This window comes from Erinaceus europaeus, chromosome 6 (genome assembly GCF_950295315.1).
Source record: "Erinaceus europaeus chromosome 6, mEriEur2.1, whole genome shotgun sequence".
Classification (NCBI taxonomy): Eukaryota; Metazoa; Chordata; class Mammalia; order Eulipotyphla; family Erinaceidae; genus Erinaceus; species Erinaceus europaeus.
This window is the reverse complement of record NC_080167.1, coordinates 32,068,178-32,082,746: the sequence shown is the minus strand read 5'-3', so window position 1 is coordinate 32,082,746 and position 14,569 is coordinate 32,068,178.

Here is a 14,569-nt window from a genome sequence, read left to right as displayed (position 1 = left end):
TTGGATAACCATTATGCTGTCTTCCCTACCTCTATACTTATTCTTTCTTTCTTTCTTTCTTTCTTTCTTTCTTTCTTTCTTTCTTTCTTTCTTTCTTTAATGTTCATTATCAAAAGAAAACACAAGAACCATAGGATAAGAGATACAAATCCACACAATTCCCACCACCAGAACTCCATATCTCATCCCATCCCCTGATAGCCTTCCTATTCTTTATCCTTCTGGGAGTTTGGACCCAAGATCATTATGGGGTGCAGAAGGAGGAAGGTCTGGCTTCTGTAGTTGCTTCCCCACTGAACAAGGGCGTTGGCAGGTTGAGCCATACTCCCAGTTTGTTTCTCTCATTCCATAATGAGGCAGGGCTCTAGGGAAGCAGAGCTCCAGGACACATTGGTGGGGTCATCTGCCTAGGGAAGTCCAGTTAGCATCATGTTAGCATCTGGAACCTGGTGGCTGAAAAAAGAGTTAACATATAGAGCCAAACAAGTTGTTCACTAATTATGAACCTAAAGGCTGGAATGGTTCATATGAAGAGTTGGGGGGGGGGGTCTCTGTTCTGCAGATAGTTAGTAGTCCTATTTTAGTTATATTCCAAAGAGCCCATGACTATACTAGTTTATTTGTTTTTCCTGAGCCTGACATCTGATATGCAGGTGGATCTAAGTTATTGTCTGGAGAGATGATGTCATGGCTGGAAAAAGGACCAGAAAGTTGGATCAGGGAAGAGAGTAGCTCCCAAATATGGGAAAGGTATATATAAATATTGTTGACTGTCAACCCCATTGATTTGATCTGATCTGGGGCCCATATTCAGTCAGCTTAGGAGCCTATATAACCTCTGCATCTCTATAGATCTGAGCTCACATTCTGTGGTCATGAGTAGGAATGTTCCAAGCTACCCCAATTTCAGGACCAATCTTCCTCAGGTGGAACATAGAGTATGTTGTCCAGCTTCCCTTCGTTATGTCTGTTTGGGAACCTCAGGACTCCCTGACTAGGGCCCCAGCTGATATGGTGGCCTGATAGTGACTAAAGAGTCATCCTGTGGTCCAAGTGGTGGCGCAGTGGATAAGGCTTTGGACTCTCAAGCGTGAGGTCCTGAGTTCAATCCCCGGCAGCACATGTACCAGAGTGATGTCTGGTTCTTTCTCTCCTATCATTTCTCATGAATAAATAAATATATATTTTTTTAAAGAGTCATCGTTAATGTATGCCAGTCTCTTGCCCTTATTCAGCTTTTGCAGTCCTTGCTTTGATAAGGTTAGCTTTGGAGTGAGTGAGGAAGTATAATAGGAAATAGGTGAGGAGGGTATCTAAGTCTTAAGTAGACACTGTTTCATTAAGAACTTTATGGTGTCTTTTTAGGTCTTTCTACTTGCTGCATATACTAAGTCACTGCAGACTATTGTGCACTTTTGCTTTCAGGTATATATTTTGCACTAATTTATGGATACATGTGAGCATTTGGCCTATCTCATGGGACCTGGTCTATAGGTTTTGGGACTTTGTTAGGAAGTGAATCACCTGGCATGGAATTACAGAATCCTATGAAAGATCTCACCTGAGTAATGAGGCTGAAGGGTTGACATTCCATGCCTGACGTCTCTGGACACAGTCTGAAGTGAGCATGTTGAGGTGGTACTCATTGCATTGATTAGGTTGGGATCAGCAGATACAGTGTCAGTTGGTATGACTTGAAGAGAGTATGTAGGAAAGTGAGCCCTACCCTAGAGGTTCCAGGACTGGGAGATCTATGGGCTTTATAGAGAAAGGGGAAGTTTCCTGCTGTCTTAGTGTTTAAGAAGGCAATAGGGGAGTCAAGCGGTAGCACAGCAGGTTAAGCACATGTGGCGCAAAGAGCAAGGACCCGTATAAGGATCCTGGTTCGGGGCCCCAGCTCCCCACCTGTAGGGGAGTCGCTTCACAGGTGGTGAAGCAGGTCTGGAAGGTGTCTTATCTTTCTCTCCCCCTCTCTGTCCTAACAACAATGACATTAACAACAATAACTACGACAACAATGAAAACAACAAGGGCAACAAAAAGGGAAAATAAATATTTAAAAAAAGAAGACACAGATAGTTATTGCTATAACCAAATTATCTGGCAATTGGGTTAACTTTGAAAATCCCGTTGTTAGGACTGGCTGTATCATACAAGACCTCACCATAATTTATGTCCTTTGACATTATTTGTATATAGCTGTGTCTTATAGAGTAATGCCACTGGTTGCTTGTTTTCCCTGGTCTAAGCTTTTAAGAGAGTCAACATTTCAAAGACTCAGCCTATGGTCTGTGCGTTAAAAAGTTTGAGACAGGGAGTAGCTCAGTGGGTTAAGCGCAGGTGGTGCAAAGCACAGGGACCAGTATAAGAATCCCAGTTCGAGCCCCTGCCTCCCCACCTGCAGGGGATTGCTTCATGAGCAGTGAAGCAGGTCTGCAGGTGTCTATACCCCTCTCTCCATTTCTCTGTCCTATCCAACAACAATGACATCAATAACAACAACAATAACCACAACAACGATAAAAACAAGGACAAAAAATAGACTCCAGGAGCAGTGGATTCCTGGTGCAGGCACCAAGCAAAGAAAAAAATGCCACTGATTTTTGTACATTGATTTTGTAACCTGACACTTTACTATATTGCCTAATAACTTTCAGTAGCTTTCTGATGGATTCTTTAAATATCTTTTTTTTTAATTTTTTATATTTATTTATTTTCCCTTTTGTTGCCCTTCTTGGTTTTCATTGTTAGTGTAGTTATTATTGTTATTGATGCTGTTGTTATTAGATAGAGAGAAATAGAGGAGGGGCAGATGGGGAGAGAAAGACAGACACTTGCAGACCTGCTTCACCACCTTTGAAGCGACTCCTCTGCAAGTGGGGAGTCGGGGGCTCGAACTGGGATCCTTGGCTCCACGTGCGCTTAACCCACTGCTCTAACTCCCAACTCTCTATGTATACTACCATATCATCTGCATATAGTGAGAGCTTGACTTCTTCCTTTCCAGTCTGTATTCCTTTGATTCCTTTCTCTTGCTTGATTGCTATGGCAAGAATTTCAGATACTATGTTGAAGAGTAATGGTGATAATGGACAGCCCTGTCTAGTCCCTGATCTGAGGGGGAATACTTTTAGCTCTTGTACATTGAGTATAATGTTGGCTGTAGGCTTGCTGTATATGGACTCCACTATATTAAGGCATTTCCCATCTATTCCCATTTTTTGTAGTGTATTGAATATGAATGGGTGTTGGATTTAAACATTTTTTCCCTTTTGTTGCCCTTGTTCTTTTATTGTTGTAGTTATTGTTGTTGTTATTGATGGGGTCATTGTTATATAGGACAGAGAGAAATGGAGAGAGAAGGGGAAGACAGAGAAAGAGACACCTGCAGACCTGCTTCAGTGCCTGTGAAGCGACTCCCCTGCAGGTGGGGAACTGGGGGCTAGAACCAGGATTCTTTTTTTTTTCCTCCAGGGTTATTTCTGGGTTCGTGCCTGCACCATGAATCCACCGCTCCTGGAGGCCATTTTTTTCCCTTTTGTTGCTCTTATTGTTGTAGCCTCTTTGTGGTTATTATTATTGCCATTGTTGGTGTTGTTCGTTGTTGGATAGGACAGAGAGAAATGGAGAGAGGAGGGGAAGAAAGGGGGAGAGAAAGATAGACACCTGCAGACCTGCTTCACCACCTGTGAAGCGACCCCCCTCCAGGTGGGGAGCCAGGGGCTCGAACCAGGATCCTTACGCCGGTCCTTGCACTTTGTGCCACATGCGCTTAATCCACTGCGCCACTACCCGACCCCCTGGAACCAGAATTCTTTTTTTTTTTTTTTAATGTTCTACCCTTTTTATTCATTTTTTTTTTTTTTAATTTTTTATTTAAGAAAGGATTAGTGAACAAAAGCATAAGGTAGGAGGGGTACAACTCCACACAATTCCCAACACCCAATCCCCATAACCCACCCCCTCCCATGATAGCTTTCCCATTCTCTATCCCTCTGGGAGCATGGACCCAGGGTCGTTGAGGGTTGCAGAAGGTAGAAGGTCTGGCTTCTGTAATTGCTTCCCCGCTGAACATGGGCGTTGACTGGTCGGTCCATACCCCCAGTCTGCCTCTCTCTTTCCCTAGTAGGGTGTGACTCTGGGGAAGCTGAGCTCCAGGGCACATTGGTGGGGTCTTCAATCCAGGGAAGCCTAGCCAGCATCCTGGTGGCATCTGGAACCTGGTGATTGAAAAGAGAGTTAACATATGAAGCCAAACAATTTGTTGAGCAATCATGGATCCCAAGCTTGGAATAGTGGAGAGGAAGTGTTAGGGAGGTACTCACTGTAAACTCTAGTGTAGTCCTGCTTTCAGGTATATATTTTGCAGTAGTTTATGGATACGTGTGCACATAAGCTCTCTCTCACAGAAACTGGTGTATATCTAGGTTATGGGACTTTGTTAGAAAGTGAACTACCTGAGATGAAATTAGAGTGTACTATTAAAGGAAAGGTCTCACCCGAGTAATGAAGCTGAAGGGTTGTCATTCCACACGTGAAGTCTCTGGATACATTCTGAGGTGAAGCATGTTGAGGTAGCAATCGTTGCTTTGGTTAGGTTGTGATCGGCAGATGCAATGTTATTTGGTTTGGATTGGGAGATGCATACGGGAAAGTGGGCCCTATGCAAGGGTGGAACCAGAATTCTTATGCCCGTCTTCACACTTTGCGCTACGTGCACTTAACCCGCTGTGCTACCACCTGACTCCCAAGGGTGTTGGATTTTTTTCAAACATTTTCTCTTCATCTACTGAAATAATCATGTGCTTTGTTGTTGGATAGGACAGAGAGAAATGGAGAGAGGAGGGGAAGACAGAGAGAGAGGGGAGAGAAAGATAGACACCTGCAGACCTGCTTCACCGCCTGTGAGGTGACTCCCCTGCAGGTGGGGAGCTGGGGGCTCGAACCGGGATTCTTACACCGGTCCCTGCGCATTGCATCACGTGCGCTTAACCCACTGCGCCACCGCCTGGCCCCCGGGAAGATTCTTAATAACTGTTTCAATTTCTTTGTGGTTTGGTGCATTTAGGTTATGTAGTTCTTCCTGGTTCAATTTTGGAAGGCTATATGTTTCTAGGAATTCTTCCATTTCTTTCAGATTCTCTAGCTTAGTGACATACAGTTCTTCGAAAAAGTTTTACATGATTGTGGATTTCTGTTGTGTCCATTGTGATATCTCTATTGTTTACAATTCTATTTGTATGAATCTTCTCCCCCTCCCCTTTTTTAAAATTGAGTCTGACTAGGGGTTTGTCAATTTTGTTTAATTTTTCAAAGAACCAACATTTGGCTTCATTGTTCTTTTGTATGGTTCTATTATTTTTTATATTGTTTATTTCTGCTCTAATTTTAGTGATTTCCATCTGTCTGGTTCCTTTATTCCTTTGATTTTCTTCCTCTAAGTCCTTAAGGTGTGCAGTAAGGTCGTTTATTTGAGCTTTTTATTGTTCTCTAATGTGTGCTTGTATGACTATGAGTTTCCCTCTCAGTACTGCTTTAGCTGTGTCCCAAATATTTTGATAGCTTGTATCTTCATTTTCATTTGTTTCCAGGAACATTTGAATTTTTTTTTTTTGCTTGAGTGCCTCTTTGACCCCCGGTTATTAAGCAGCATGTTGTTGAGTTTCCAAATTATGTGACTTCCAGTAATTTTCTGATTTTTTTTTCTTTTACCAAAGCACTGCTCAGCTCTGTCTTATGATGCTACAGGGGATTGAACCTTGGACTTTGGAGCCTCAAGCATGAGAGTCTCTTTGCATAACCATTATACTATCTACCTCTGCATAAGATACTTTTTAAAAATGTATTCACACAATATAATGAGTGAGAAAGAGAGACATAGAGAGAACTAGAACATCATTCTGGCACATGGGATGCTGGGGACTGAACCCAGGACCTCATGCTCCTAAGTTCAGTGCCCAGCTCTCACTGCACCACCTCCCTAAATATTTATTTATTTATTCCCTTTTGTTGCCTTTGTTGTTTTATTGTTGTCATCATTGTTGGATAGGAAAGAGAGAAATGGAGAGAGGAGGGGAAGACAGAGGGGGAGAGAAAGACAGACACCTGCAGACCTGCTTCACCGCCTGTGAAGTGACTCCCCTGCAGGTGGGGAACTGGGTGCTCAAACCTGGATCCTTATGCTGGTCCTTGTGCTTTGCGCCACCTGCACTTAACAGGCTGCGCTACCACCCGACTCCCGTAATTTTCTGTTTGTTGTTGAATGTTAGCTTTACTCCACTATGGTCTGAGAAGATACTTGGGATGATTTCAATGTTCTTAAATTTGTTGATACTGTCCTTGTGGCCTAACATGTGGCCTATCCTTGAGGATGTGCTGCGTGGATTTAAAAAGAATATGTATTTCAGTTTTTTTGGGTGAAGAACTCTGAAAATGTTCAGTAGGTCTAGTCTGTTCATCTCTTCATTTAATTCTGTTTCTTTGTTGATTCTCTGCTTAGTTGATCTAAGTGTGAGAGTGGGGTACTGAAGTCCCCCACTATTATTGTATTACTATTGATGTATTTTTGTAGTTCTTTCAGTAGTTGTTTGATGTATTTAGATGGGCCCTCATTGGGTGCATAGATATTAATAATTGTTAAATCTTCTTAGTTGATTATCCTCTAATAACTATGTAATGACCTTGCTTATCTTCTACTACTTTATTTAATTTAAAGTCTATTGTGTCAGAGATGAGAATGGCTATTCCTGCTTTTGTGGTCCATTAGCCTGCATGATAGTTTTCCGTCCTTTCACTTTGAGCCTGTGTTTGTCTTGTCAGGTCAGATGGGATTCTTGGAAACAGCATATGGTTGGGATGTGTTTTCTGATCAATCCTCCCACTCTGTGTCTTTTAATGGGTGAATTTAAGCTATTGACATTTATTGATATTATGGATTTAATGTATTGCAGTACCATTATTCAAGTTTTTTATTTGCCCTAATATATGGCAAGTATTATGGTGATGTTGTTTATAAGAGGTTCCTTTAGAACCTCTTTCAGAGAAGGCTTGGTGATTGTTGCTTCCTTTGATCCCTCCATCTAGTTTGAATGAAAGTCTAGCAGGATATATTATCCTTGGTTGAAACCCTTTTTCACTGAGGGCTCAGTAGATATCTTACCATTCTCTTCTGGCTTTTAGAGTTTGAGTGGAAAAGTCTGCTGATAGTCTTATGGGTTTTCCCCTGTATGTAACTTTTTGATTTTCTCTTGCAGCCTTTAGGATCCTTTATCCTTGCTTCTTTTCTTTGTAACTATGATGTGTGTTGGTGTCTTCAGGTCTGGGTTGATTCTGTTTAGGACTCCCTGGGCCTCTTGAATCTTAATGTCCTTTTGTCATTTAGGTCTGGGAAATTTTCTTCTATTATTTCCTCTTGTATGTTTACTTCCCCCTCCTCTCTCTCTTTTTTTTAAATTTTTTATTTAAGAAAGGACTAATGAACAAAAACATAAGGTAGGAGGGTTACAACTCCACACAATTCCCACCACCCAATCTCCATAACCCACCCCCTCCCATGATAGCTTTTCCATTCTCTAGCCCTCTGGGAGCATGGACCCAGGGTCGTTGAGGGTTGCAGAAGGTAGAAGGTCTGGCTTCTGTAATTGCTTCCCCGCTGAACATGGGCATTGACTGGTCGGTCCATACTCCCAGTCTGCCTCTCTCTTTCCCTAGTAAGTCTCTGGGGAAGCTGAGCTCCAGGACACATTGGTAGGGTCTTCAATCCAGGGAAGCCTGGCCAGCATCCTGGTGGCATCTGGAACCTGGTGGTTGAAAAGAGATTTAACATATGAAGCCAAACAATTTGTTGTGCAATCATGGATCCCAAGCTTGGAATAGTGGAGAGGAAGTGTTAGGGAGGTACTTACTGCAAACTCTAATGTACTTCTGCTTTCAGGTATATATTTTGCAGTAGTTTATGGGTACGTGTGAACATAAGCTCTTTCTCACAGAAACTGGTGTATATCTAGGTTATGGGACTTTGTTAGAAAGTGAACTACCTGAGATGAAATTAGAGTGTACTATTAAAGGAAAGGTCTCACCCGAGTAATGAAGCTGAAGGGTTGTCATTCCACACGTGAAGTCTCTGGACACAGTCTGAGGTGAAGCATGTTGTGGTGGCAATCGTTAACATTGGTTAGGCTGTGATCGGCGGATGCAATATTATTTGGTTTGGATTGGGAGATGCATACGGGAAAGTGGGCCCTATCCAAGGGTTCCAGGACTGGGGGAAGTAGGGGCTCTACAGTGGAGATGTGAGGTTCCTGCTGTCTTAGAGTTCCAAAAGACAATCGATAGTTAATGTTATCATCACATTATTTGGTAATTGGGTTAACTTTGAAAAGTCCTTTTGTTAGGGTTTGCTGTACAGTATCCAGTATCTTGTATATAGCTGTGCTATTGGATGCTTCTAATCTACTTGGTCTAGGCTTTTGAGAGAGTCCGCATATCAAATACGCAGCCTATATATTAAAAAGATTCAGTTTGTGTTTTGAGAAACTTTGAGACATACAATTGATTTTCCCCCTCTCATATTAATTAACTACTGATTTATATGTCTACAATTTGCTAGGAGTGTACATAAACACCATTCCCACCACCAAAGGTCTGTGACCCATCCCTCCCGCCCACTCCCACCCCCCACTGGCCCAGGAAGCGGCATGTCTACCCCTCACCACAGGGTTTTTACTTTGGTGCCCTACTTACAATTTGATCAGGTCCTGCTTTTAGTTTCCCTTTCAGATCTTCTTACTCAACTTCTGTTGATGAGTGGGATCATCCCATACTCATCTTTATCTTTCTGACTTAGTTCACTTAACATAATCCCTTCTAGCTCTGTCCAAGATGGGTCAGAGAAGGTGGGTTCATTGTTCTTGATAGCTGCATATTCCATTGTGTATATATACCACAGCTTTCTCATCCACTCATCTGTTGTTGGGCACCTGGGTTGCTTCCAGGTTTTAGCTATTATGAATTGTGCTGCTATGAACATAGGAGTACACACCTCTTTTTGGTTGGGTGTTATGGAGTCCTTGGGGTATAAGCCCAGGAGAAGAATTACTGGATCATACGGAAGGTCCATGTCTAGCCTTCTGAGAGTTTTCCAGACTGCTCTCCACAGAGGCTGTACCAATTTACATTCCCACCAGCAATGTAAAAGGGTTCCTCTGTCCCCACAACCTCTCCAGCATTTGTTGCTGCTGTCCTTTTTGATGTATGCTATTCTTACAGGAGTGAGGTGGTATATTAGTGTTGTCTTAATTTGTATTTCTCTGACAATCAGTGACCTAGAACAGTTTTTCATATGTTTGTTAACCTTTTGGATCTCCTCTGAGGTGAATGTTTTGTTCATATCCTCTGCCTATTTTTGGATGGGGTCATTTGCTTTTTTGGTGCTAGGTTTGCTGAGCTCTTAATATATTTTGGTGATTAGTTTCTTGTCTGATGTCTGGCATGTGAAGATCTTCTCCCATTCTGTGAGGGGTCTCTCTGTTTCTTTAATAGTTTCTTTGGATGTGTAGAAGCTTTTCAATTTGATGTAGTCCCATTGGTTTGTTTCTGCTTTAGTCTTCCTTGCGATTGGGTTTGATTCATCAAAGATGTCCTTGAGGTGTAGGTGGAAAAGTGTTTTACCAATGTTTTCCTCTAAGTATTTGATTGTTTCTGGTCTGACATCTAGGTCTTTAATCCATTTGGAGTTGATTTTTGTTTCTGGTGAGATAAAATGGTTCAATTTCATTCTTCTGCATGTTTCAGCCCAGTTTTCCCAGAACCATTTATTGAAGAGAGCCTCCATTTTCCATTTAATCCTTTGGGCCCCCTTATCAAAGATTAGATGCCCATAGTTGTTGGGATTTACTTCTGGGCTTTCAATTCTGTTCCACTGGTCTGTGTGCCTATTTTTGTTCCAGTACCATGCTGTTTTGATGATGATGGCTTTATAATATAGTTTAAGGTCTGGGAGTGTGATGCCTCCATTTCTGTTTCTTTTCCTTAAGATGGTTTTGGCAATTCTAGGTGTTTTCAGGTTCCAGATAAATGATTGTAGTGTTTGTTCTATTCTCTTAAAGAAGCTTGGTGGAACTTTGATGGGTATTGCATTAAATTTGTATATGGCTCTGGGGAGAATATTCATTTTGATGATATTTATTCTTCCAATCCATGAGCATGGGATATCTTTCCATTTCTTGGTATCAGTTTCTATTTCCTTGAGTAGTGACTCATAGTTTTCAGCATACAAGTCTTTCACTTCTTTGGTCAACTTTATTCCTAGGTATTTGATTGATTTTGCTGAAACAGTAAATGGGAGTGATTTCTGGATGTCTTCTTCTTCAGATTTAGTGTTTGCATAAAGAAATGCCACTGATTTTTGTACATTGATTTTGTAGCCTGATACCTTGCTATATTGCCTAATAAGTTCCAGTAATTTTCTGCTGGATTCTTTAGGTCTTTCTATGTATACTATCATAACATCTGCAAATAGTGAGAGCTTGACTTCTTCCCTTCCAATCTGTATTCCTTTGATTTCTTTCTCTTGCCTGATTGCTATGGCAAGAACTTCCAATACTATGTTGAAGAGTAACGGTGACAGTGGACAGCCCTGTCTAGTCCCTGATCTGAGGGGGAATGCTTTCAGCTTCTGTCCATTGAGTATGATGTTGGCTGTAGGTTTGCTATATAGACTCCACTATCTTGAGGAATTTGCCATCTATTCCCATTTTTTGTAGAGTTTTGAGCATGAACGGGTGTTGGATTTTGTCAAAGGCTTTCTCTGCATCTATTGAGATAATCATGTGGTTTTTGGCTTTGCTTTTATTGATGTGGTGAATGACATTGATTGACTTACGGATGTTGAACCAGCCTTGCATTCCTGGGATGAATCCCACTTGGTCATGATGAACAATCTTTTTGATGTGTTGCTGTATCTGGTTGGCCAAGATCTTGTTTAATATTTTGGCATCTATGTTCATCAGAGATATTGGTCTGTAATTTTCCTTTTTTGTTCTGTCCCTATCAGCTTTTGGTATCAGGGTGATGTTGGCTTCATAAAAGGTGGAAGGGGGTATTCCTGTTTCTTCAATATTATGGAATAGCTTAAGAAGTATGGGTATTAACTGTTTCCTGAAAGTTTTGTAGAATTCGTTTGTGAAGCCATCTGGTCCAGGACTTTTGTTGTTGGGGAGATTCTTAATAACGGTTTCAATTTCTTTGTCTGTGATTGGTGCATTTAGATTTTGTAGTTCTTCTTGGTTCAGTTTTGGAAGTGCATAGGTTTCTAGGAATTGTTCCATTTCTTCCAGATTCTCTAGCTTGGTGGCATATAGTTCTTTATAGAAGTTTCGCAGGATTCTCTGGATTTCTGTGGTGTCAGTTGTGATATCTCCTGCATTGTTTACAATTCTATTAATTTGAGTCTTCTCTCTTTTTTGTTTGGTGAGTCTGGCTAGGGGTTTGTCAATTTTGTTTAATATTTCAAAGAACCAGTATTTGGCTTCATTGATCTTTTGTATGGTTCTTTTGTTTTCTATGTTGTTTATTTCTTCTCAAACTTTAGTGATTTCTGACCTTCTGGTTGCTTTAGGGTTCCTTTGTTCCTCTTCCTCTAAGTCCTTGAGGTGTGCAGTAAAGTCATTCATTTGAGCTTCTTCTTGGTGTTTAATATGTGATTGTATGGCTATAAGTTTCCCTCTCAGTACTGCTTTAGTTGTGTCCCAAATATTTTGATAGGTTGTGTCTTCATTTTCATTAGTTTCCAGGAACATTTGCATTTCCTGTTTGAGTGAGTCTCTGACCCAGTGGTTCTTAAGGAGTATGTTGTTTAGTTTCCAAATTCTGTGTCTTTTAATAATTTTCCGTTTGTTGTTAAATGTTAATTTTACTCCACTGTGGTCTGAGAAGATACTTGGGATGATTTCAATGCTCTCTAATTTATTGATGCTGTCTTTGTGGCCTAACATGTGGTCTATCCTTGAGTATGTGTTATGTGGATTTGAAAAGAAGGTGTTTTTTGGGGTGGAGGAGTCTGAAAATGTCCTAGAGGTCTAGTCTCTTCATTCAATTCTCTTGTATCTTTATTGGTTCTCTGCTTTGTTGTTCTGTCTAAGTGTGAGAGTGGGGTATTGAAGTCTCCCACTATTATTGTATTACTATTGATGTATTTTTGAAATTCTTTCAGTAGGTGTTTAATGTATTTAGATGGTCCCTCAGGTGCATAGATGTTAATAATTGTTAAGTCTTCTTGGCTGATTGATCCTCTAATCATTATGCAATGTCCTTGCCTATCTTTTATTACTTTATTTAATTTAAAATCTATCGTGTCTGAGATGAGAATGGCTGTTCCTGCCCTTTTTTGTGGTCCGTTAGCCTGTATGATAGTTTTCCATCCTTTCACTTTAAGTCTGTGTTTATCTTGTTGTGACAGATGGGATTCTTGCAAGCAGCATATGGTTGGGTTATGTTTTCTGATCCATCCCCCCACCCTGTGCCTTTTGATGGGTGAGTTTAAGCCATTGACATTTATTGATATTATGGATTTAATGTATTGTAGTGCCATTGTTCTAAAAAAATTTGTTTGCTCTGATATATTGCAAGTATTATAGTGATGTTCTTGTTTATAAGAGGTCTTTTAGAACCTCTTTCAGGGCCAGCTTGGTGATGGTTGCCTCGTTTAACTGTTGTTTATCTAAGAATGTTTTGATCCCTCCATCTAGTTGAATGAAAGTCTAGCAGGGTATATTATCCTTGGTTGAAACCCTTTTTCATTCAGGGCTTGATAGATATCTTGCTACTCCCTTCTGGCTTTTAGAGTTTGAGTGGAGAAGTCTGCAGATAATCTTATGGGTTTTCCCTTGTATGTGACTTTTTGTTTCTCTCTTGCAGCCTTTAGGATCCTTTCTTTATCCTTACTTCTTCTCATTGTGACTATGATGTGTCTTGCTGTCTTCAGGTCTGGGTTGATTCTGTTTGGTACTCTCTGGGCCTCTTGAACCTTGATATCCTTTCTGTTATTCAGGTCTGGGAAGTTTTATTGTATTATTTCCTCTAGAATGTTTGCTTCCCCTTCCTCTCTTTCTTCCTCTGGCAGGCCAATTATATGAATGTTACTTCTTTTGAGATCATCCCATATGTCTCTTGTTGTTTTCAGTGTCTCTCAATCTCTTTTTAAGCTTTCACCTCTTTCTTAGTTTTTTCTAACTCATCCTCTGTCTGACTAATTCTGTTTTCTGCTTCTGTTAGTCTGCTTTCCCTTGCTTCAGCTTCTTTCTTCATTGCAGATATTTCAGCTCTAATTGCCTCAAGATAATCAGTATTTTCCTTGGGGGTCTCAACTGTTGTTTCCCTAATACTGCCATTCCTTTCCTCCAATGTTGTTTTCATTTCTCTGATTAATAAGTTTATTATTGCTTGCATACTTTTCTTATCTATGGTTACTTCTGGCTGATTTGTAGTTTCTTCTGGGCTCCTGTCTTCATTCATTGGAGTAGCAGTTTTATTTGTTTTTGATCTACCCATTTTTTTATTTATGTGTTTCTTTTTTTTTTATGCTCTGTTGTTCCTCAGTTGTTGTGTCTTGAGTACAAGTAACACTGTACTAAATACCTTTATGACAATTGCACTCATCAACCTCTGGATTTACAGTAGCAACTGAAGTATTGATGTAGTTTAATCATTACCAGTTAGACAAACAATTTCTCCAGTAGGTGAAAAAATAGTAACCAAATCCCAGTGAAGAAAGAGAAAAGAAAGAGAGGATAGCAAGATTAGACAGTTATGCAAATCTACTATCCACTGTATATTCTAGGGGTAACAAGAGGGGAAAGGGAACTAGAGCAGAGATACACACATAGAGAGTCCACTCTGAGTCAGATATCTTCCCCAAAATAATTTACAAATTCAGAAAGGCAAAGAAGGAGGAAGAAGTGTATGACAAGATTAAAAAAAATGAGAGAGACAAGAGAGAGAAAAGGGAGAAGATAAGAAAAAGAGTTGTAATTAAAGAGCAGTGCAAGGAAATTCCCAAATGTGTATCAGTGAATTCAAAAAAGCACCCTGTTTGGTGGTGTGAGGTATCCTGCTAGGAGCTGGTCCCTAGGGACTGCTTATGGGGGGGGGGTGGAAGGAGGTATCTTGAAAATTAAAAGGAAGAAAAAAGAATTTTTTTCCCCTATTCTAATTCTTAACCCAAATTAAGTTATAGTCACCTCCTTGGTGTCACCGCTATGGCCCCTTATTGGGTGGCCTGCTAAAGGCAGAAAATCCTACTGTTTCCAGGGGATGTGTTCGGAGCTCTGTGGCTAGCAGCTTCTCAGTCCACCATCTTCCGGGAACCCCCCCCCTCCAGACTTTTTTAAAGGATTTCTCGAAAATGAAAACTAGCTCCAAGTCCTTTGATCCAATGAGAGCTATACTTAAGAAGTCTTTGGATCCGCCCTCAGGGTCGCGGTGGTCCCTGGAGACTCCCAAGAGAAAGCCCCCGAGCTATAGTGCTCCCTTTGGGTCCTCTGCCGGCCACCCAGCAGTGCTCTGCAACCGG